Raw genomic sequence first — 24,080 nt, 5'->3', positions numbered from 1 at the left:
GTTTAAGTAATAATTAGATTTTAAAAAAGAAGATATAAAATTGAAGAACCCTATTCTCCAAAGCAAGTTTCTGTTCTTAAATAAAATGTTCATTCAAACTTCCTTTTCTTTTATTTCTTTTCCTTACTACAAGTGTTCATAGGCACATTTGGAATTGCTGTTGCGTTGTTTATTCAAAAAAAAATTAGAGCCCTTGTGTTTTTTCCCCTGACTAAGCTTTACACGTTTTGTTTTCAGCCTGGTAGAGAACTGTTTCCAAGAGCAGAGGCTGGGGGTTTTCTCCCCTTCTCTGCCCCGTGCCAGACATGTTTGTGGGTGCCCCATCCTTTAAACCTATCCACCAACTGAGCCTTTCACCGTGAGATTATTTTCCCCCCTCCAAGCCAACATTCTTCTTCAGTAGTTGACTATGGCTGGAAAAACAGGCGCACAAAGCATTTTGCATTCTCTGGATGTACCACACGGTAATTCTGCTGTCTGAAAACTCTGTAATGTCAATAATTGATGCACTTGAGAAGTGGTAATTAAATTAGTTAATTATGCTGGTAAAATTACATGCAATTATGTGACTGCAGGGTATGTTTAGTAAATTAGGCTTTCCCATACTCACTACATATTGTGGTGCCAATTTTGTTCCTTGATGATTAGGTAGCTTTTGATACTTCTTAATTGATTTAATACCTGGATCTTCATTAGCCCTTGATTGCTACGCTATGTATGTCTGACATTTTTTTCTCCCTGATATTTTACTGAGATCGCACGTCAGGGGAAAGTATACGTACATGGTTGTGGATGATACATACACATATGTGAATACATACACACGTTGTTCATCGCAAATGTTTAGATGTTGAAATATCAGCTCCCCCACTGCCCTTCCGCCTTCTGGGAAATAACTAACCCTAAATGTTGACTCACATGGAATCCAGACCCTTAACTCTTTGTGGACCCGCTAAAAAAATAGAGAAATGTTGTGTTTAATTATTTTGTTTCTGAAATACTGTTACAAATAGCTGTTCCAGTAATAGAAGGAAGCAAAAAAAAAAAAAGCCAGAAATTTTAGGAAAATGAGTCATTTTCCCTCTTGACCACATTTAAATATAATCCTTTATCAATGAGGAGTTAACTGAAAGATTATAAATAATAGAAATTAAAAATCCCTCACTTGATCCTTAGAGGGTTAGAGTCTATTATGTGATTTTCATATGCATTAGTGAGTCTCAGTGGGGGAATGAGACTGATGGAAGAAACCATTAGTCCTATGGATGGAGTTTCTTGGTCCAAGATATTGAGCCATTGAGAGCTGGAAGGAAGTCTGGGAATTGCTTTATGTTATAGATGAAGAAATGAAGATCCCATAGCATGTTTTCTGAATGGTCTCACAGTATAGCAGTGACTAAGTTGAGTCTGGAATTTAGGTCTTCTGGCTCTCTGGGTGGAGTCCCTGGGTTGTAAAAACAGTTGACATGCTCAGCTGTTAACCAAAAGGCTGGAGGTTTAAGTCCACTCAGAAATGCCTTCGAAGAAAGCCCTGGTGATCTACTTCTAAAAAATCAGCCATTGAAAACCCTAGGGAGTACAAATCTACTCTGACATAATTACTTCGACACACATGGGCTCACCATGAGCAGGAATTGACTCCATAGCAGCTTTTTTTTTTTTTAATTCATCCCTCTGATTTCAGAGAAAGGACAGAAGCCCCCAAATAGTGAACAACCTCTCCCATTCTTCCCAACTCTGCTAAGCCTTTTTTCCTCTCCAGCAAAGTCCTTCATGTTAAACTAAAAAAAGCCCAAACCTGTTGCCATCAAGTTGGTTCCCACTCATGGTGACCCCATGTGTTACAGAGTAGGACTGCTACATGGGGTTTTCTTGGCTGTGCTCTTCATGGAAGCAGACCACCAGGCCTTTCCTTTGCTGCACCACTTGGCAGGTTCGAACCGCCAACCTTTAGGTAAGAAGTCAAGCAGAAACCATTTGTGCCAACCAGGGACTTTCTTCCACGTTAGGGTGCATCACATGTACACATTGTGGTTGGGGTATAGAGTACACTGGAGCCCTGGTGGCACAGGGGTGAAGAGCTTGACTGTTAACCAAAAGGTTGGCAGTTCGAATCCATCAGCTGCTCCTTGGAAACCCTGTGGGGCAGTTCTTCTTGGTCCTATAGGGTTGCTATGAACTGGAACCAACTCGACAGCAAGGGATTTTTTTATTTAAGGTTATAGCCAACAGTGAAGCCCTGGTGGTGCAGTGGTTAATGGCTTGGCTTCTAACCAAAAGGGTGGCAGTTCATATCCACCAGCCACTCCTTGGAAACCATATGGGGCAGTTCTACTCTGTCCTATAAGGTCACTATGAGTTGAAATGGACTCAAAGGCAACGCATATAGCGTACAAAGAAGTTGCAGGTGCTGACTATTGCACTGACTCCCCAAGAAATAAGCAAACAAAAGAGACTACATTTCTCATTCTTGAGTGCAGATAATGACAATTGATACGTTTCCTTCTAAATAACTCAAGTTACCTTCTGATAGCTCAGTTTATAGTTAAAGAAGATCTTTTGAAAATGCATCTAGTCCCTGCACGAGTAAAGGCCACTCAGTTTAGCACGAGTGACTGAGCTGAAATGAACAGGTAAAAAAAAAAGCGACTTGATGGCAACGAGTTTGTTGTTGTTGTTGTTTAACGTGAAGGAGGTTGCTGAAGAGGAAAACAGCCTCACCAGTGTTGGGAAGAATGGGAGAGGTTATTCACTATTTTAAGGTTTCTATTCTTTCTCTGGAAACCCTGGTGGCATAGTGGCTAAGTGCTACGGCTGCTAACCAGAAAGGTCGGCAGTTCGAATCCGCCAGGCGCTCCTTGGAAACTCTAGGAGGCAGTTCAACTCTGTCCTGTAGGGTGGCTATGAGTCGGAATCGACTGGACAGCAGTGGGTTTGGGTTTTTTGGTATTCTTCCTCTAGGAACCCTGGTGGTTCAGTGGTTAAGCACTCAGCTGTTAACCCAGAGGTCGGCCGTTACAACCTACCAGCTGCTCTGCAGGAGAAAGATGTGGCAGTCTGCTTCCATGCAGATTTACAACTTTGGAAACCCTAGGAGAAAGGTCTACTCTGTACTATAGAGTCTGTATAGTGATGGCAGTGGGCAATGCAGTGTAATGCTGCCTCTGAAATCAGAGGGATGAATAAACAAAATACAAAATTAGTTGCCTCCGATTCGATTCCTACTCATGCTGGACCCATGTGTGCCAGTGTAGAACCATGCTCCACAGGGTTTTCAGTGGCTGATTTTTTTGTAAGTAGATTGCCTGGTCTTTCTTCCAAGGTGCCTCCAGGTGGATGTGAACCTCCAACCTTTCAGTTATCAGCTGAGTGAGTGTGTAAACATTTGTACTACTCAGGGATTGGTGGATGGCTCAACAGACCCACGAAGCATCTGCTGGTGCTGTGATTATACGATCTTCTAGAAAACTGCATCTCAGGAAGAAATAAGCAGAGACCTCCCTGTACATTTATTGCAGTTATTTATATATACGTATCCTTCAGTAGATGAGAAGGAATACAAGAGATAAATGATAATAATAACTTTCATTTATGTAATACTTTACTCTTTCCTCAGCGTTTTCACATTCTTTAATCTGCTGATTTTTGCATCATCCCTGTAGTGACAGAGAACAAGAATTATTCCTATTTCGTAGGTTCTTTTTTAATTTAACTGAGTATATTTGCCAAATTTGAATGATAAATAGTTGTGCTAAATCATCCAACATGGTAAGTAAGGGTAAATGATACCTAGTTCTTCTCGTGCCTTATGAATTCAAACTTTTAATGAAACCTGTCTTTGATCTACAGGAAGTTTTTCCTAATTCCCTCCAGGCTGTTGTTATTGGTGCTAGTGGCCATTGTGTCGGCCCCAGACTCATGGTGACACCATGCACAGACCACTGCCTGGTCTCGTGCCATCCCATGATTACACCATCGTGATCCATAGGGTTTCACTGGCTGCTTTTTGGAAGTAAATCACCAGGCCTTTCTTCCTAGTTCACCTGTCTTATTCTGGAAGCTTCGATGAAATCTGTTCAGCATCATAGCAACATGCAAGCTTTCACTGGCATATGGGTAGTGGTTGCACATGAGGTGCATTGCTGGGAACCAAACCCAGGTCTTCCACATGGAAGGTGAGAATTCTACCACTGAACCACCAGTGTCCTCCAGGCTGGAGTAAGTACTCTTATCAATACTCTTATAATACCTGTGCATGTCCCCAGCACTGCATTTCTGTGTTGTTAATGTTTGTCTGGGCACATGGACACACATGACACTAGAGAGTGAAATTCTTGCTGGGAGATGCTCTGGTTGATTTGCTTTCTTATCACTAACATTTACCCCAGTGCCTGGCATCTTGTAGGTGCTCAACCAACAGTTGATGAATGAATGCACACTGGTCAGGAAAAATCAACATTCTTAATCTCATCAGGCAATATTTAAACTCTTACCCCGCACTTTCTCTCTAATAGGTGCATGCATCTCTTAATAGAAGGATCCAAAGTAGTTTTTTTTTTTTTTTTGGTACTCATTGTTACCATTTGCCCCAGATATTTGTGTGCATTCTTTATTTAAAAAAAAAAAAAAAGTTAATACACAATTGAATATAAGCTGAAAATGCTCTTGATCATTGGGTTGAAGTTTTTTTTTTTTTTTTTTTAGTTAGCTCAAAATTGACTTACTTGTCTGGTTCTATCCACTCCAAAGGATAATCTTTAATGTAATTGTATATACGTATTTAAGTTTTTAATGATTTATTTATTTTTTGTTGTTGAAAATATACACAGCAAAACACATACCAATTCAACAATGTTTACATGTACAATTCAGTGACATTGATTATTTAATATAATTTATAAAACAGTCCAATCACCCATAAAGCATTAGCTTAAAACACCAACTGTATTTAAATCTTTCCTTGTGTCTTATAAGAGTAACTTCTATTGATGTATTTTAATGATTTCCATTTAAATTAGTGAAGTCACAAGTAGAAGACAAGTAAAACAAAGACTTCTTTGCTAAATCTCACAGATAGTGTACACACTGGAGGAAAGAAGGCGGTATCATGGGAAAAAGGGAGAAGGTTGGGGAATTAGAGGAGGCACTAGCCGTGCATTGATGGAAACCCTGCTGCTTCCCATTACCCCTGCCAAGAAGCAGGCAATAACACCACCTGTCTATTTGGCAGCCACAGGTACCTACACATGGTTCATGTTTTTTCCCTCTCCAGATTTCAAGATTTAGATTGGAGACCCAACTTGTTAAATCAACAGGTGGAATAAAATGTATTGCAACAAAAATCACCATCGGCATTGCTGTGTGGGGAACAGAAGAGGACACCAGGAACTCTTTCCCAGGCACCCTAGTGACTTTTGTAAGGGCTTCTTTTTTAAAACCTTCTCTTGGCCCCTGGGCTTTGGCAAAGCCGGCAAGCTCCCCTGTATGCTGGCACAGTGCCACTGCAACAGATGGCTAGGACAGTAGGCAGCAAAGTGCATCACAAGTGAGCAATGAGGGCAGACTCTCTAGGCAAAAGCCAGGAGTCTGTCCATTAGTTTGTCCAGGGCACCTGAGCAGAGTGGGGATAGGGAATATTTCAGTTTGTGTCTTTGGCTATTGCTCACCTTTAGCAGAAATGCCAGCATTGCCTTATTTGTGCTGAGCGTCAGGTTTTTTACTTCAACTCTGGTGTGTAGGGGATTTCACAAGACGGTATCGACGAAGACAGAGATATTCTAAATGAAACCATTAGTGTTTCTGGTTTGTTTGTTCTGTCCAATCTGCTCTGCACATAGCTACCAAATTCCTTTCTGAAGGCCTAGCTTAGATGAGGACCCCTGGTGGCACAGTACTTAAGAGCTCATCTGCTAATGAAAACGTCAGTTCTACCCTGTCCTATAGGGTCACTATGAGCCAGAATCAGCTCGATGGCAACTGGTAGCTTGGATGACATCACCTCTTCCCCAAAGCTGTTTATGTTGATGATAATGGTGGTAGTGGCTGTTGTTTGTTAAGCGCTTGCTATGTGCATAATTTTCTTACTTCATAGGTAACCAGGGCTCAAAAACGAACTTCCTACCTAAAGTCACATAGCTAATAAGTGGCAGGACTGGGATCCGAACCTACATCTGTCAGCCTCTAGAATAAGTGTCTTGGCAAATGTATTCTACAGCAAATTCATCTGCTTAAGGCTCTGTGGGCATTTATGGTTGTCATCAACTCATAGTTTAACAAACTAAGAAACTTTTGATTTAACCAAAATTTTAACTTTTATTTTTATGTATTTTTCCTTGTTATTTCTTTTCTCAAGAGAAAAGTTTCTTCAGAGAAACTACGCTCAAGTTAATGAGTATCAAGATAAAGTACACGTCTTAATACTGGTTGATCCGCTATATCGTGGTAGAGTAAGTTGGAATAACAGAAACATTTCCTAACTATTTACTTTAAGGAACTGACAGAGAATCTGTTTTTAACCAGATGGCATTTCTACCTCCTGTTGACCTACCTGTGGTTTTATGTCTGGGATCAATAAGTTTGTTTCTTCTCAATGAGGCTCACGGAGGTTCTGGCATTTTCCATTCTTGAAACTCTTAGAAAAAAATGTGTTGCTAAAAGTACAAATCTTCCTTATTTTTAATCCAAGTCTCTTCTTGTAGTTCCTCATTTCGGTAAAGAAAATTTCTTCGTATACTTTAGTATAATTATACTCTTTGTATCAGTTAGCTGTTGCTGCATAAAATTAACCACAGAAATCCCAGTGGCGTACAAAAATAAGCATTTCTTCTCATAGATCTGAGAGTTGGCTGGGGTTTGGCTGACTGAGGCTAATGGAGACTCACAGTGTCTCTCGTTCTCCAGCTGGGTCAGTGGTTAGTCTGGGCAATTACTTTACTTAGCAATGGCAGATGTGCAAAAGGACCATCCCATTTTTTTTTTTTTTCTTTTTAATCACTCAAGCCTCTTTCAAGTCTTTGGTCATATGATTCCCGCTAAGGGCATTGGTGGTTCAGTGGTAGAATTCTTGCCTCCCATATGGGAGACTTGGGTTCGATTCCTGGAGAATGCACCACCAGTCTGTCAGTGGAGGCTTGAGCGCTACTATGATGCTGAGAAGGTTTCAGCAGAGCTTCCAGACAGACTAAGAAGAAAGGGCTGTCAAGCTACTTCCCCAAAAATTAGCCAATGAAAACCCTATAGATTACAATGATTTGATCCCATTGTTCATGGGGGTCCCAATGGCAATTAACAACCTTATTCCATCGGGCCCAGCAAGTCCCATGAACAAAACCAGGACCATCTGATAAAATCCTTTTCTAGTGCGGACAGAAACTGTGCTCTTGTCTAACCACATGAGTGATAAAGGCCCCTCAGCTCAAAGCCTCTGAAATATGAGTGCTACATGTTTTACTTAGCCATATTTTATAATCCAGTCATTTTGGTAGGGAGAATAACCTCCTGATCGGGGTGGAGCTGAAAATGGGTCCTTTGGATGGAAATATAGATGACATCATACACCTTGTGAAACACATTTATATCTTCCTTGGCTGTATCACCTGAAGGTTTTGCTCTGTAATCAACTTCATACCCACTATCATTTGAGCTCTAATTCATCTTAATAGGGATCTAGTGAGAGATTCGTAAGAGACAGAGACAGAGGGAGGACTGATGTGTAGGCATGATTAAACAGAATATACTTACTTTATATTAAGCAGGGTCTTTATCTATAATAGAGTGCTATTACGTGTTTCCTGTGTCCACCAATAAGTATGAACTCTTAATCTGTGTATATGTTACATTTTAGAATGTGTACATATATACACATACATACATACACATATACATATAATCAGTTGCTGTTAAGTTGATTTTGATGCATGATGATCCCATGTGTGCAGAGTAGGACCGCTCCATAGGGTTTCCAAGCCTGTGACCTTTGAGAGGAAGATCACCAGGCCTTTCTTCCGAGGCGCTGCTGGGTGAGTTCCAACTGCTTACCCTTCAGTTAGTAGTCACACACTTAAGCATTTGTGCCACCAAGGAACTCCTACATATACACATACATATACATATTAGTACTTCACCAAATACATTTTTAAAATTCTAGATCTCAGGACCTATGAGCAAAGTTATAATTTAACACCACCGCTCACATCTTATTTTCATGTTAACCAGGCAGAACAGGCGGATTCAGACGTTTGTGAGCATCAGAGTACTTAAAGTTACCACTGCTTTGCATCATATGTTCTAGATTTCTTAGGAGCAATCTTTATTTATTTTTGGAGCTCCCAGATTGCATTTGAACGAGTCAGGAATATTTTCAGTTTATTTTAGTGAACTTATTTTCCCCAAGTGGAGAAAGCATACACTTTTTTCCAAAGAGGTTGCTCTTATGGCCATACTAGTGCTAGACTGGTATTTTATTTGACCACTCCAAGGACAAAAGACATTCACATACTTGTCTGGGTTTGTGTATGCACATGAAAATGTGAATGTGTCAAAATAGGACATTTCTCTTGGTTAGATGAGTGAAGGAAAAGCCCTCTCTGAAATCTCGTATTTTAATTTTGCTTCTCCCCACCCAAATACCTTGTTTTTTTGTTTGTTTTTGTTTTTGATAACCCTTCTTCCTTGAGCCTTCTAATAAACCTACAAGTGTTACTTCACCTTTAAGCGCTGTTTAGGGTGATAAGTATGTGTGTTTGGCTTAAAGCTTGCACTCCCAGTGATGATGGGGTTTAGTAGCCTGGTTATTTGCAGGTATTTTTATAGCACCTGTGGATCTCAAGATTGGTAGCCTGTTTCATCAGGAGCATGTGTCAGACAGTTTTATTAACTCCCTGAAGCCAGGTGTTCTCTGATTATCTAGTCGATTAATTGTACACAGTGACTAAAGTTAAAATGGAATAAACAAACCCTGGTGTAGTTACTTTCCCTTCCATACCCACTTGCATTATCCTACCCATAAACGAACACAAACCAGTTGTCGTTGAGCTGATTCTGGTTCGTGGCGATCCCATGTGTTTCAGAGTAGAACTGCATTCCATACGGTTTTTATGGCTATGCCCTTTCAGAAGCAAATCACTAGGCCTTTCTTCTGAGACACCTCTGAGCAGGTTTGAACCACCAATTTTTTGGTTAGTAGCATGGCATTTAACCATTTGCACCACCCAGGGACTCTTTTATCATACCAACAGATGCTTTTTAATGTATAGCTCAATGGTTGGCCACCATCTTGTTTTAATTTAGTAGAGCCTCAAATCACTCCAGACTTTTTGCAGTACCTAGCACAACACCTGGTACACAATAGTTTGTTGAGTGAATATAGGACTGAATATATACATGTATATATGGATGTGTTTAATGTAGATGGTTGCCACAAATGCTAGGATTATGGATAAACCATCTCCTTTTATTTTTATTCTCATTTTAAACACTTCTTGCAGATACAAGTCTCAGGTGTTCAGAAACTGCGGAAGCATCATGAATCAGGAAGGAATAGAGGTAAGGAACCTAAAAAGGAACCAAATCTTTCAGCCCATTAATCAAACCCATAATTCCCATTAAGGCAGGTGAAACAATGAATAGCATGAAGAAAAAAATTACTGTATATCACGAGCATATTTAAAAGCTAAAACCAGAGTCCATTGTCCCAGGGCACACCTGAGACACTTAGAAAAGGCAGAGAAGTTTGAAGACCCTCATTAAGAGGATGTTGCCTGCATGCTCAGATAAAATAGGAAAAAAAGAAAATGTATCTAACATTCCAACGAAATTTAGCTCATATTCTTCCTCCCACTCTGTTACTCTGGGTGATTCTCTAGGCTGCAATATGAGTAAAATAGAGCTTGAAATAGACAAAATGGGATTGGAGGTTTTTTTTTTGGGGGGGGGTGCTTTTTTTTTCATGTAATATCTTAATGGTATTGCTACTTTTTGCCTCCTGCGCAAACGTTATTTGGTTATTCCATAAAGTTAGAAAGGACATTTTTAAGTTTCCAGTTAATGGACTTATTTTCAATAAGTACCGCCACTGTTTTATTTCTAGATACTCCATACTGAGGGCATTTAGGGATGTATTTATTTGGTTGGGCCTTACCCAGTTAGATTAGGTACTTTTCGAACTTGCATGTTTTAATAGCCATGATAGCTAAGATGTGAATGAATGGCTTCTCTGTGGGTAAAACTAAGCTTAGAAGCCAATGCTCTAGCAGTTAAATATGCGCCAATTCTCATAAAAAGGGCAGCCATAGGCAATGAAGGCTGGGCTGAATGCACAGAACCAGAAACAGCCTCCATCAGTTCCCTTCTTAGCAATCTGTATGCCTGCCTAACCCTTTACTAATGCGGCCCTTCACTCATCAACAGGTGCCTTCACCCAAGCCCATCCTATAGCCAGAAAGGGAGAAGAATTTAGCTTTCTCTCTCTTTTCATCCTGTAGTAAAAATGCCAGTCCTCTTTTTCTTTTAACTGCTGTTTTGAAAAATTATGTCTCACTCTTTGGAATTCTCAAAATCACCATGTTTTAGATTTCAGAGAAGAGTGGTTCTTAGAATGATTTGCACTTGAAGCATGAAGGGTGTCAACCAAATGGCTCATGTGCCCAGTTAACCATATTAACTGCCAGTTTTTAAGGCTCTGAAAATGCAACTCTTTTAAAACAAAACAAACAAAAAAAAACAAGATTATACGACTCACAACAGTCATGAATTATCCGGACTTGGCAAAAATTCTCATGAGGGGATTATGAAAGCAAATGAAAACTCTCATTTTTTTAAAGCCTGAACCATAATAAGCTTTGTGTAAGATAGAATTTTTTTTTTTTTTTAAGATAGAAGTCTAGGATGACTTCTAGGCAAAGTGCAGTCACTTGTCTTTTTTCACTGATTCAGTGAGCAGTTAGAGGCCCTATGTTGGCTCATAGAGAAAGCAAAATCAATTAATGGAGAAGATGCTGCATGTCTTCAGTTCAGAGTATAGTGAGGGATGTAGACACAACATGTAAAACTATAAATTAACGTATGATGACCCAAGCCATGATATCTCAACCGCATTATATGCATGTGAAAGCTGGAGAATGAATAAGGAAGACCAAAGAAGAATTGATGCCTTTGAACTGTGGTGTTGGCAAAAAATATTGAATATGGCATGGACTGCCAAAAGAATGAACAAATATGTCTTAGAAGAAGTACAACCAGAATGCTCCTTAGAAACAAGGATGGCGAGGCTGCGTCTTACATACTTTGGACATGTTGTCAGGAGGGATCAGTCCCTGGAGAAGGACATCATGCTTGGCAGAGTACGGGGTCAGCGGAAAAGAGGTAGACCCTCAACGAGGTGGATTGACACAGTGGCTGCAACAATGAGCTCAAGTATAACAATGATTGTAAGGACGGCGCAAGACCGGGCAGTGTTTCGTTCTGTTGTGCATAGGGTCGCTATGAGTTGGAACTGACTCGATGGCACCTAACAACAACAACAACAGCAACAACATAATGGAGTTATGGAGTCCCTGGGTGGTGCAAAGGGTGAATGTGCTTGGCTGCTAATCAGAAGGTTGGAGATTTGAGTTCACCTAGAGGCGCCTTTAAAGAAAGGATGGCGATCTACTGAAAAATCAGCCATTGAAAACCCTATGGGAAAACCCTGGGGAAGCCGTGAGTCAGGGCTGATCTTGATGGCAACTGGATAATGGAGTTGTGGAAAAAGAGTTGGGAAGCACAAAAGCAGAGCTAAGTCATTAAACCTGGAATTATTGAGAGGGCTTCACAAAGGAGGTAACAGTAAGGTCCTGAAGGATAAATTGTCACCCGACTTAAGAAGAGAAGAGCATGTGGAAAAACATATTGTGTGAATGGCAAGAAGTTCACCAGGACTGGCCTATAGACTAAACGGAGCTCTAGATTTGCACCATCCGATAAGGTAGCCAGTACTACACATGGCTATTAATTTTAAATTTTATTAAAATGAACATTTTAGTTCCTCAGTAACAATAACCACATCTGAAATGTGCAATAGCCACGTGTGACCAGTGGCTACTGTGTTGGACAGTGCAGATATAGAATATTCAGTCATACAGGAAAGTTCTGTTGGACAACACTGGTGCAGAAGTCAGACAGTTGGAGTTACAGATTGTGCAAGATGTGCACAAAGACATGGTGGAATCTCTGTGAGTAGATGGCTTTACACACAGAGAGTATAAAGGGAGGAGAGAAGAGGGAGCCCTCTGGATGGACACTACATGTAAAAGGTAGATGGAAGAGGAGAAGATGGGACCAGTGCATACATGAGCCTGAAGAGGCTTTGTGAGAAGAAGAATGGCAATCAGTGAAAAAGGAATCTTAGAAGTTCAGTGAGAAGAGTGTTTGGAGGAGTCAACAGCTGCCAATGATGCCTAATATTGTAGAAAAACTTATGAAAGCTGAAACCTGACCATCAGGGCTGTTATTGTTGTTCTTATGTGCCATCAAGTTGGTTCTGAATCACACCGACACTGTGTACAATGCCTGTGCCATCCTCACAATCCATGTTATGTTTGGGCCCATTGTCCCTGCCACTGTGTCAATCCATCTCATTCAGAGTCTTTCTCTTTTTTCCTAACACCCTGTTTTACCAAGAATGATGTACATTTCCAGGGCATGGTCACTCCTGATAACATATCCAAAGTACATGAGTCGAAGTCTTGCCATCCTCGCTTCCAAGGAGCAATTTTGTTATACTTCTTCTAAGACAGATATATTCTTTCTACTGGCACTCCATGGTATATTCAATATTCTTCACCAACACCATAATTCAAATGCATCAATTCCTCTTCGGTCTTCCTAACTCATTGTCCAGCTTTCCCGTGCATATGAGGTGATTGACAATATCATGGCTTGGGTCAGGCACACCTTAGTCCTCAAAATGACATCTTTGCTTTTCAACACTTTAAAGAGGTCTTTTGCAGCAGATTTGCCCAATGCAATATGGTGTTTGATTTCTTGACTGCTACTTCCATGGGCATTGATTGTGGATCCAAGTAAAATGAAATCCTTGACAACTTCAATCTTTTCTCCGTTTATCATAACGTTGCTTATTGGTCCAGTTGTGAGTATTTTTGTCTTCCACATGTTGAGGTGTAATCCATACTGAAGGCTGTAGTCTTTGATCTTCATCAGTAAATGCTTCGGGTCCTCTTTCAGCAAGCAAGATTGTGTTATCTGCATATCACAGGTTGTTAACGAGTTTTCCACCAATCTGATGTCTGGTCCTTCTTCATATAGTCCAGCTTTTCAGATTATTTGCTCAGCATACAGATTGAAAAGGTATGGTGAAAGGATACAACCCTGATGCACACCGTTTCTGACTTTAAACTATGCAGTATCCCCTTGTTCTGTTTGAATGATTGCCTCTTGGTCTATGTACAGGCTCCTCATAAGCACAGTTAGTTGGTTCTGGAATTCCTATTATTCACAATATTATCCATAATTTGTTATGATTCACATAGTCAAATGCGTTTGCACAGTTAATAAAACACAGGTAAACATCTTTATGGTATTTTCTGCTTTTAGCTGAGATCCATCTGACCTCAGCAGTGATATTCCTCGTTCCATGTCCTCTTCTGTATCCGGCTTGAATTTCTGGCATTTCCCTGTCGATATACTGCTGCCACTGCTTTTGAATGATCTTTAGCAAAATTTTATTTGCATGTGATATTAATGATTTTGTTTGATAATTTCTGCATTCCGTAGGATCATCTTTCTTTGGAATGCGCACAAATATGGATCTCTTCCATTTGGTTGGCCAGGTAGCTGTCTTTCAAATTTCTTGGCATAGACAAATGAGCACTTGTAATGCTGCATCTGTTTATTGAAACATCTCAGCTGGTATTCTGTCAATTATTGGAGCCTTGTTTTTCGCCGGTGCCTTCAATGCAGCTTGGACTTCTTCCTTCAGTACCATTGGTTCTTGATCATATGCTACCTCCTGCGATGGCTGAACATCCACCAATTCTTTTTGGTGCAGTGACTCTGTATATTCCTTCCATATTCTTTTGATACTTCCTGCATCATTCAAGTTTTTGTCCATAGAGTGCTTTAAAAATTGCAATTTGATGCTTGAATTTTTTTCCTTCAGTTCTTTCAGCTTGAGAAATGCCAAGTGTTCTTCCCTTTTGGTTTTCTAACTCACATCTTCGCACATGTTATTATAATACTTAGTCTTCTTGAGCCTTCCTTTGAAATCTTCTGTTCAGCTCTTTTACTTTATAATTTCTTCCATTCAGTTTAGCTACTCTACATTCAAGAGCAAGTTTCAGAGTCTCTTCTGACATCCATCTTGGTCTTTTCTTTCTTTCCTGTTTTTTTTAATGACCTCTTGCTTTCTTCAGGTATGATGTCCTTGATGTCATTCCACAACTCGTCTGGACTTCGGTCATCAATGTTCAATGCATCAAATCTGTCCTTGAGGTAGTCTCCACGTCATTGAGGCCTGCTCTACTTTGAGGAGGCAGCTATTCCCCAGTTGCATTTTGAATGTCTTCCAACTTGAGGGGCTCATCTTCTGGTACTGTATCAGACAGTGTTCCATTGCTATTCATGAGGTTTTCACTGGCCAATCTTTTCAGAAGTAGACAGCCAGGTCCTTCTTCCTAATCAGTCTTAATCTGGAAGTTTCACTGAAACCTATATATCAAGGGTGACCCTCTTGGTATTTGAAATACTAGTGGCATAGCTTCCAGCATCGCAGCAAGCCATCACGGCATAACAAACTGAGAGATGTGTGATGAAAAATTGACTCTTTGACCTAAAATTAGGAGGTTAATGAAGGTTGGTTAAATGGAGTCACATCTGTGTGTATTTTGGAGTGGATGTGAACGGAAGCTACGCTGAAGTGGGTTGTAGTGGACTAAATGGTCCTCCCAAAATTATTCCCACATCTTAATTCTAGAGCTTGTGAATATTACCTTACACGGCAAAAACCAAAAAACCAAAAAACCAAACTTATTGCCGTCAGGTTGATCCTGACTCTTAGCTACCCTATAGGGCAGAGTAGAACTGCCCCATAGGGTTTCCGAGTGGCTGGTATATTTGAACTGCCGACCTTTTGGTTAGCAACTGAACTCCTAACTAAGGTGCCACCAGTGCTCCTACATGGCAAAAGATATGATTAAATTAAGGATCTTGAGAGAAGATGCTTATGGCGGATTTTCTGGGTGGGCCCTAACTGCAACCACACATAAGAAAGAGGCAAAGGGAGAAGAAGGTGATGTGAAGATGAAGTAGTGAGAGATGTAGCCACAAGCCAAGGAATGCTGGCAGCCACCACGAGGTGGAAGAATCAAGGACTGGATTCTTCCCTAGAACCATGAGAAGGAGTATGGTTCTAGTGACACCTTGATTTTGAATTTCTGGCGTATGGGACTGTGAGACAATAAATTTCTGTTGTTTTAAGCCTCCAAGTTTGTGGTAATTTGTTACAGCAGCCACAGGAAGTTAATGCAAAGTGCATTCAAGAGCAAATGGGGAGTAAAGAATGGGGATAGAATGTTTTGACAATGCTTAGGAACTCAATGTTCTCAGGGACAGGCAGGTAAAGTACATGGTCGAGAGCAAAGGCGGGAGTGGCAAAACTGTGGTGAATTTGAGATCACACACTCGGCCTACCAAAACAATTCAGGTTGTATTTCCATCCACCTGTCCCACTCCTCACACTTACTGAACCTGCTGTTCAGATTTATTACAACCTTCCTCTCTTTATTTCCATTCTCCCTTACATATATAGCCTAGATTTTGTTTAGCCATTTTATCTAACTTCTCACGTCATGTTAAAATCCCTTGCATTCTTTTGACCTTACAGCATATGCTTCTTGTTAGTGCCTAAACCTAGTTAAATTCTTCTATTTCTTTGCTCTTGGGAGAAATTCAGGTGACTATGATGATTTTTCCGTTGCATATTCAAGCTCTCTGAAAACACTAAGGTCCTGTCCTCTTGGCGGATCAGATTTGCTTTTATTCATATCTAGTTTGTCTTTTATAACTTCCCTTCAGTAAACAGTAGCTGCCCCTAAATTTTATTCTCTTTCCTTTATCTATACTGACAAAGTTGGGGTTATCTGACATGTATTTTCTCAACACTTTTTATTCCACCTCTCATTTATTTTTTCTAATACCTTAACTTCATTCTGTTTTCTCTTCTTTTTATCTTTAGGAAAGAGTAACCTTTCTCTATTTTAAAAGTAATCTTTCCATACTTTGAAATGACACCTTGCTCCTTCCATCTTTCTAAATGTATGTCTTCCTTTTCCCATGCTCCACGTTTCCCTGAGATTCTATCACAGCACTGTTTTCCTTGGTCACCTCATCCAACTTCCTGTGGTAACCTCATCCTTATTCTCAACCTCTTTCCTGAGCGCTCTGCTCTGACTGTTGGCCACCTCCAACTAAATAATTCACAAAAGTTCAAATACTAAGCTTAAACATAAACTTATCATCTTTCCATCCAAATGTTGCTTCTCCCCAAGAATTCTCTATTTTTGTAAATACAGGAGAAATCCTTCCAGTAACATAGATTTGAAATCTTGAAATGAGATTTACTTCTGTTCTTTCCCTTATCCACCTCCATCCACGTACAATCAGTTATGGCTCATAGTGCCTTCCACATTGTAGGTGTTTAAAGGACACTTGTAGTTGCTGAGATAGGCATTGTGATAGAGTGGAAAGAGCACTGGATTTGGAAACAGAAGACTTGAATTTCAGTTCTGGCTTCATCATTTAGTAACTCTGTGAGATGCTGAGCATCTCTTTGCCTTGGTTTCCCATCTGTAAAAAAGTGATAGTAATACCCTTCTCAAAGGATTGTTGTGAGAATCAGGTTAATGTGTACGAAAGTTCTTTTTACATTCTAAAGACATATTCTGATTTAATCTTTGCGATAACCAGGGGTATGGCCCCCAAATAGTTCTTCTCACTCTAAGAGAGAAAAGACTGTGAAATCAAATAGGGTTGGTCCCAGGTAAAACCTCCTTTCTTGGAATAGGCAAACTGTTCTCAAAGGATCAAGTTCTGTTCTAAATCTGTAAACTATTAGTTTGAACCTGTATGAAATTGCTATTCTTCTTGTTCTTTCTTCGGCAATTATTGGATATTGCATATGGTTCATTCTAACAGTGGTAATACCTCCCTTTAAGATCACTCCAGGGGGCCTAGTCACGGGAAGGGCACGTGCTTCTTACTTGACATTGCATCAGCAAGCTTCTTGTTATAGTTATTGGGTGGTAGCAAAGGTTATGCCAACCTCTGTTGCTGTGTCTTCTTTACAAGCATTCTTGCCCATCAGGATACCTAGGCACCCCCATCTCCCATGCAGTGAGTGTGAGGGGTGAAGCAGCTGGCCCAACCACTTTAGTCATGTAGACTCCTCAAAGGGTAAACCATGGGTAAGGTAACACTACTGTTATTATTGTCATTATGTTTATTATCAACATCATGACCCCAAATGTTTGGAAGAGATTTGGAATCTTTGACTCATTGAATCAAGGTGATATTTCATGTAATTACTAAGTTTATTCATTGCTTTGCTACTTTTTAGTTCTAAGTGCTTAGTACTTAGAGCTTAGAATTTTCGTGGCTTTCTTTTGGCTGTCAACAGGTAAGCTCCATCTTTTAAAAAGTCATGTTTCTTATGTAGCCTAATGACTATCAGCAGAATGAAATGAGATCATGTATTTATTAATTAAAATATATTTCATATGAAGATTGGCTGAATAGGATCCCCTTTCAGAATAGAGCTGCTTGTTGTTATTTTGCTGTTGAGTCAGCTCTTGCTCTTGCTCATGGTGACCTCACGTACAGAGAACGAAACACTGCCAAGTCCTGTGTCATCTTCACGATTGTTGCTATACTCAAGTCCATTGATGCAGCCACTGTATCAGACAATTTTCTGTTGTGATCCTTAGGTTTTTAATATGCTAATTTTTGGAAGTAGATCACCAGACCTTTCTTTCAAGTCTGTCTTATTCTGGAAGCTCCACTGAAACCTGACTCTGCTGGTATTTGAAATGTTGTTGGCATAGTTTCCAGCATCATAGTAACATGCAGGCCACCAAAATACAATAAACTGACAGATAGCTGATGCTACCTACCTCCAATGCTAATATGCCCATACTTAAGTATAAAGCTATGAGCTTGTTTTCACATTGTGTGTTGGTGTATGTGTGTGCGTGTATACATATGTATATATATGTTTGTGTGTGTGTGTGTGTACACATTTAAAGAATATTCTTTTTTCCAGTATGGAACCCATTTTATTTAACAAGACATTACAAGTAACCTTGACTATGCAACATGAAACACATAGTGTCTTCAGATTCTGCATCTTCCTGACTCTATACTCAGTTAGGTACCAAGTACAAACTCCAGCTCTTATGTTCTTATGTAGTACTTAATTCTACAGATTCCATAAAAAATCACTTAATATAAAGAAAACAAATCACTCTTTTTTATGGCTATGCGAAATACTTTCGTTAGCAAAAGCTTTTGGGGGTACTTTTTATTTATGTTTTTTTCACAATGCCGGAGAGCTTTTGTGTTTTTTAGTGCTTTATATTTATAGTTGTGGGATGATCATTTTCTGGTTGGTTTCACATTGAGCTCTTTCAGAACTAGTTGAAGGAGTAATAGTTTCATACTGTTTATACTTTCTCCCCGAGTCCTACGTTAAATCTTTTTCACTCCGTCAGTGACACTGCAGTATATTAGGCTATACATTCTTAGGCTATTAACTTTGGGCATTGCTAATGATTTCTTTTTTAAATATACACAGCACATAAAACACTTAAATGTTTCTTATTAAAACAAGAGCACTCAAAACACAATCCACCCAACCAACAAAAGAAAAAAAAAAAAAAAGAACTGGAGAGTTTTTTATTTTTCTCAAGTAAGATTGCAAGAGAGAAACAGGTTCATAAAATCACAGCTTTGGGAAACAAAACAAATTACAAAAGATTCCTAAAGGGAGATATTTAGTTTTCTTAAAAAACTGTTTGTTTTGTATTCCATTCCCACACTTAAAAAAAAAAGGAACACGTCTGAAAAATCAACAGCAACATCACGGTTTTCTTGACTAGAAGACAATATCTGAGTCTCTATACGAGGGCAGGAAGAATGAAATAGTGGAGGAACCTCAAAGTCACCTTGGGCCCCACATCATTGTCCTTGTTGTTGTTAGCTCTTGGGGAATTGACCCTGACTGGTGGCAACCCCATGTACAACAAAACTAAGTGCTGTCCAGTCCTACACCGTTCTCGTGATTGGTTGTGGATGAGATCATTGTGATCTGCAGGCTTTTCATTGGCTGGTTGCAGAAGTAGATGGGCAGGCTTTATTTCTTAGTCCATCTTAGTCTGGAAGCTCTGCTGAAACCTATTCAGCATCAGAGCAACACACTGACAGACAGGTGATAGCTGCAAATGAGATGTGCTTAGGTACTTGTAAAGAGCCATGAGCAGTATCTCACGTTTAGTTCTAGCAGCTCAAAGCATATGAGGATTTAAACTGGAGGTAGTATGTGTAAAACAGCTGCAAAACAAACCCTCTCAGGAGCAATTAACAAAAGATTTAAGCAAGAAGGATAATTGAGAGATGGTCCCTCAGATACAAGAGATTGAACTGGTTAGACTAGAGCGATAACAGCCTATACCTGTACCCTCACAAAGAGCATTGCCTAATTCTAAAAAAAAAAAAAAAAAAGTCTTTGGGAATCACTGGACTCCTGATCTGCTTTACAATTTGGCTTCCTTTACACTCAGGCTTTTTGAACACACAGAATTATTCACAAAACACTTTTCATAGAGACTTAAACACATAACTTGGCCATTTTCAGGCCAACCATGGCTGAAGGATGGGATAAGGAAGGATGGGTTGGAGGAGGGAGTGGGGTAAAGAAAAACTGAACAAGACAAGTCACATATGGGAACATGAGAGAGGTAAAAAAAGAACAGGAAAAGAAGGCAGGGAAAAGAAACTATGGTAGCAAGGAAAATATGACTTTTACCACACCCTAATCCATGCCTACATCTACAAAGTTCAGATATAGCAAACAAAAAATGAGAACAGCATAATTTTTTCTTCATGCACTAAGGGGAATTAAAGAAACATCTACGAAATATTTATTGAAGTTTCCCCAGCAGCATCCACGACCACATCTGGCTGGGTTCTTCTCTGCCCAGATCCTTTCCCCTTGGGGCCACAGAAGGAGGAGGCACTGCTGCAGCCTAGTTCTTTGTCTTCAGAGATGTTCATCTGCCTCAGAAAACGGTGTCCCAGAAGAAAGGGGCCAGCTGACAGGAAGTGAGGACTATGTCAGGTTTCCACACCGTGATCAGGAACTCTGGACACACCAGAGGGTGAAGGCTGGTCAAACCCCGAGGCTGCTCCCTGAAAGGGTCCAAAAGGCCAGTCCTGGAGCTATCTTATCTACTTGCTCTTGGAATTTTGACACTGTGAACTTCCTCAGGTGAGGAGGAGGTGGGGGAGAAAAGAGATTAAAGCAAAAGAGCATAGTCATTACTTAAGTTATTTCTTTTCTTAAACACGTTTATTATAAGTTGATACAAACTACCCAGGGTTCGTTTCTTAGATTTCCCAAGTTAAGGACTTAGTTTACTGGCAGACGCATTTTCCCAGAACAAAACTAGACACTTTCTTAAACTCTGCATTTTCAAGGTTAATGCTCTGGCGCATACCTTGACCTTTTTTGACACTAACTGGAAAGCTAATCATCGGATCTGTTGTCTCTAGGAAACGGAGGAGGGAAACAATCAGCTCTGTTCTCTCTGGGCTGGGGAGTGAGCTGTAATAAGTGAGCACAAGAACACACTGGGAGCCCACAAGCCCGAACACACAGGTTAGCACCACAGCTGACCTAACTCACAGGTGCCTGGTTGCCAGGTAACGCTCAGGCCTCCAGGGCCTGAAGAAACCCTGCAGTTGGGCTTGGAGATGTTTGGGCAAGGCCCGGGGCCATGGTGGTGGTGGTGGTGGGGTGGGGAGATGGTGGGCAGGGCAAACGAAGTCACTGTCCCGGCAGCTGGCAGAGAGAATTCGTCTCACCTCTGTGGCAAGTGGAAACAAGCCGGGTTTTCGCTCTGAATCTCCACACTTCTTGTCCCGGTTGAGTGTGCTGTGAAAGGGCTCTGATTAGCAGGTGATCTTAAAGATGCAGAAGGGAGAAAAAGAAACCTGTGATGCGCTTTATACAAAGCCCACAGTATATGTGTGTGTATGTACACACATGCACACAAAGAATCCTTAGGTGGCACGAAAATTTAAGTGCTGAACTACTAGCTGAAAGGTTCGCAGTTCAAACTCATCCAGAGGTGTCTCCTCAAAGACTGGCCTGGTGATCTGCTTCTGAAAGGTCACATCCTTGATAAACCCTATGGAGCAGTTCTGCTCCGCACCCATGGGGTTGCCATGAGTCAGAATCAACTTGCTGGCAACTAACAACAACGATGTATACAAGTTTAAATATGTATATATACATAAATTTAATGCACAACTCCTGCCTTATTGTAGAATTATATTCTAAAAATTCTACTCAAACTTAGAATAGTTTACAGACTATATTTTTACATATGTGGGAGGTAAAATGATTTTTGGAAAGAGTTTCTGACTGGTTTAAAACACTTGAGTTCTAGTCTCAAATCAGCAACTTTCTTAATCCCCAGCGTATGCTATGAGTCATGTGAGAGTCACACCAAATTTGCTCAGATCCCTACGTGTGGTGGGAAACCCAGCTCTCCCCTACCTCAGCCTCTTTGAGAATTCTTGAGAGTTTAGTTTCCCTTACCCCTCTGACCCCTACTTCTTTCTCCCACAGGTTTAATTCAGATCATGAATCATCACAAGGCCCCTTGCATATGGTCTCCATATCGAGCCGGGCATTTTCGAAACTGCTTTTCTGGCACTTTTATAAATGTGGAATACTGTACCTTATTCCCAAATAATGACACGTGTATAAGGACCTGCTTTGTCCTAAGCTAATGTTGATTTGTCTTTTGGTGGGTGATGGTGGTTACCAGTCAGTTGTGTATTGTTACGGACCACGTTTCATTCCATTTAATTGAGAAAGCTTTAAGTGAGCGGATAGGTACACGGTTATCATGTACAACAGAATAGATTGTGCATGTGGTGGTCTTGGACTGCAGTTAATTCACAAAGACAGGCCCAATGTTTAAGAGCCAGAGTCTTTCAGGGTCTGCATCAGTGGGTTATGGGTGGCTCAAACGATTAAATGCTTGACTACTTGCCAAAGGTTGACAGTTCGAACCCATCCAGAGGCACCCCAGAGAACAAGCCTGGCGATCTGCTTCTGAAAGGTCAAAGCCTTGAGAAGCTTATGGAGCAGTTCCCGTGCACAAATGAACGAAACACTGCCTGGTCCTGCACCGTCCGCAAGACCCGTTGTCTGTTGAACCATTGTGGTCCCTAATAGGGTTTTCACCAGCTGGTTTTCAGAAGTAGATCACCAGGCCTTTCTTCCTAGTCCATTTTAGTCTGGACGCTCCACTGAAATCTGTTCAACATCATGGCAACAGACAAGCCTCCACCGACAGATGAGTGGCAGCTGCTCATGAGGTGCATTGGCTTAGACTTGAATTTGGATCTCCCACATGGAAGGTGAGCATTCTACCACCAAACTACCACTGCCTCTTCTGATACCTGCAGTCTTGCTTTTTCACCTTGGGATAACCATATGTTTCTGAATCTGTTTAGGGTCAAGAAAGGATAGGCACTCGATATGGCTACAGGAAAGCTGAGCGCTCGAGGTTCAAGTAGAGGCAGCCAAGCTGCTTTGTTAGCACCTGGACTCAGGCAGGAATCAAGGAGATCATTCAGGCCAACCTTCCTAGCCAAGGGCTATCATTCTCCTTTATATATTTGAGTAATTGTGAGAGAAGAAAGATTTATAGGCTTTCTTTCAACACTTACTCAACAAATATTTATTGAACACCTACTCCAACCGGAGCTCTGCACAGTCTTCAGAAATCAGAGCTGCAAACAAGTCATTCTTCCTCACTATTCTCCTATATTGCTCTTTTGAACTGCCTCTACATTACATCCTAAGTATCAACCCATGTATTGATTGAATGCTTACATGTGTAAAGTCTCTTACAGGGCTGACGTTGTCAATATTTGCAAAATCTAAGACTTGCAGAGAGCTTATTTTCATGTCCCTTGTAGTCTAACCAATGTTCAGTTTATGTTAAAAAAAAAATTAAGACAAAAACAAACAAACCCAACTAATACACAGAGTGAAAGACTGGGGGAAGCCTGCTACAGGGTACTTCTCAAAAGCAAATCCAGCCTGCTGTCCTAGATTCTGATACCATAGTGTCTCAACATCAAATATGTATTTTAAAAGATAAGAGAACAGTAAATATTGTATAGCAATGTTAATAGCTCAGTAGATGACACTTTTTCCTATTTGATCATAACCAAACCCAGGATCTAAACAATGAATAAAGATGCCTAGTTGTTTAAGGAGCTGCCATATTTGGCACTGAGGGTGAAACATGGCTCTTGGATTTAGTCATCACCCATGATGTTATATCTTAAATGTGTGAATGAGGAAAATGCAACCTTTGTAAAGCCTTGGCACTCATCTAGAGGTTCATACAGTGGTGAAGATGAAGGTTTGGGAGAAGAACTTCTCTTTCTGATGGTGTCAGCTCTCTTCAGGAGCATCCCCCACCCCACTGAGGTGGGTATATGTGGCTTCAAGTGCAGCTCACAGTTTAATGGGCTTCCAGAAAGAGTTTTGCCATGTTGGTTCTAGAGCAGAGTTACCCAACACTTTAAACCTCAAAACTCCTACAGTGTTTTCTCTATCTTCTAGAAGAGAAAGCGAGCCAAAAAATGTTGTTCAGTTGTAGATTCTCTGTTACAAACACACTAGGTATATTAAATGTGTTTAGCACACTGTTTCTGACCCTTTATGCAAACCTTCTAGAAATTCTGATATGGTTCCCTTAACTAGGGTGGCTATAGGCCAGTTTGCC

The sequence above is a fragment of the Loxodonta africana genome, chromosome 1, assembly GCF_030014295.1.
Source record: "Loxodonta africana isolate mLoxAfr1 chromosome 1, mLoxAfr1.hap2, whole genome shotgun sequence".
NCBI classification, from domain to species: domain Eukaryota; kingdom Metazoa; phylum Chordata; class Mammalia; order Proboscidea; family Elephantidae; genus Loxodonta; species Loxodonta africana.
Note: the sequence above shows the minus strand (reverse complement) of the source record.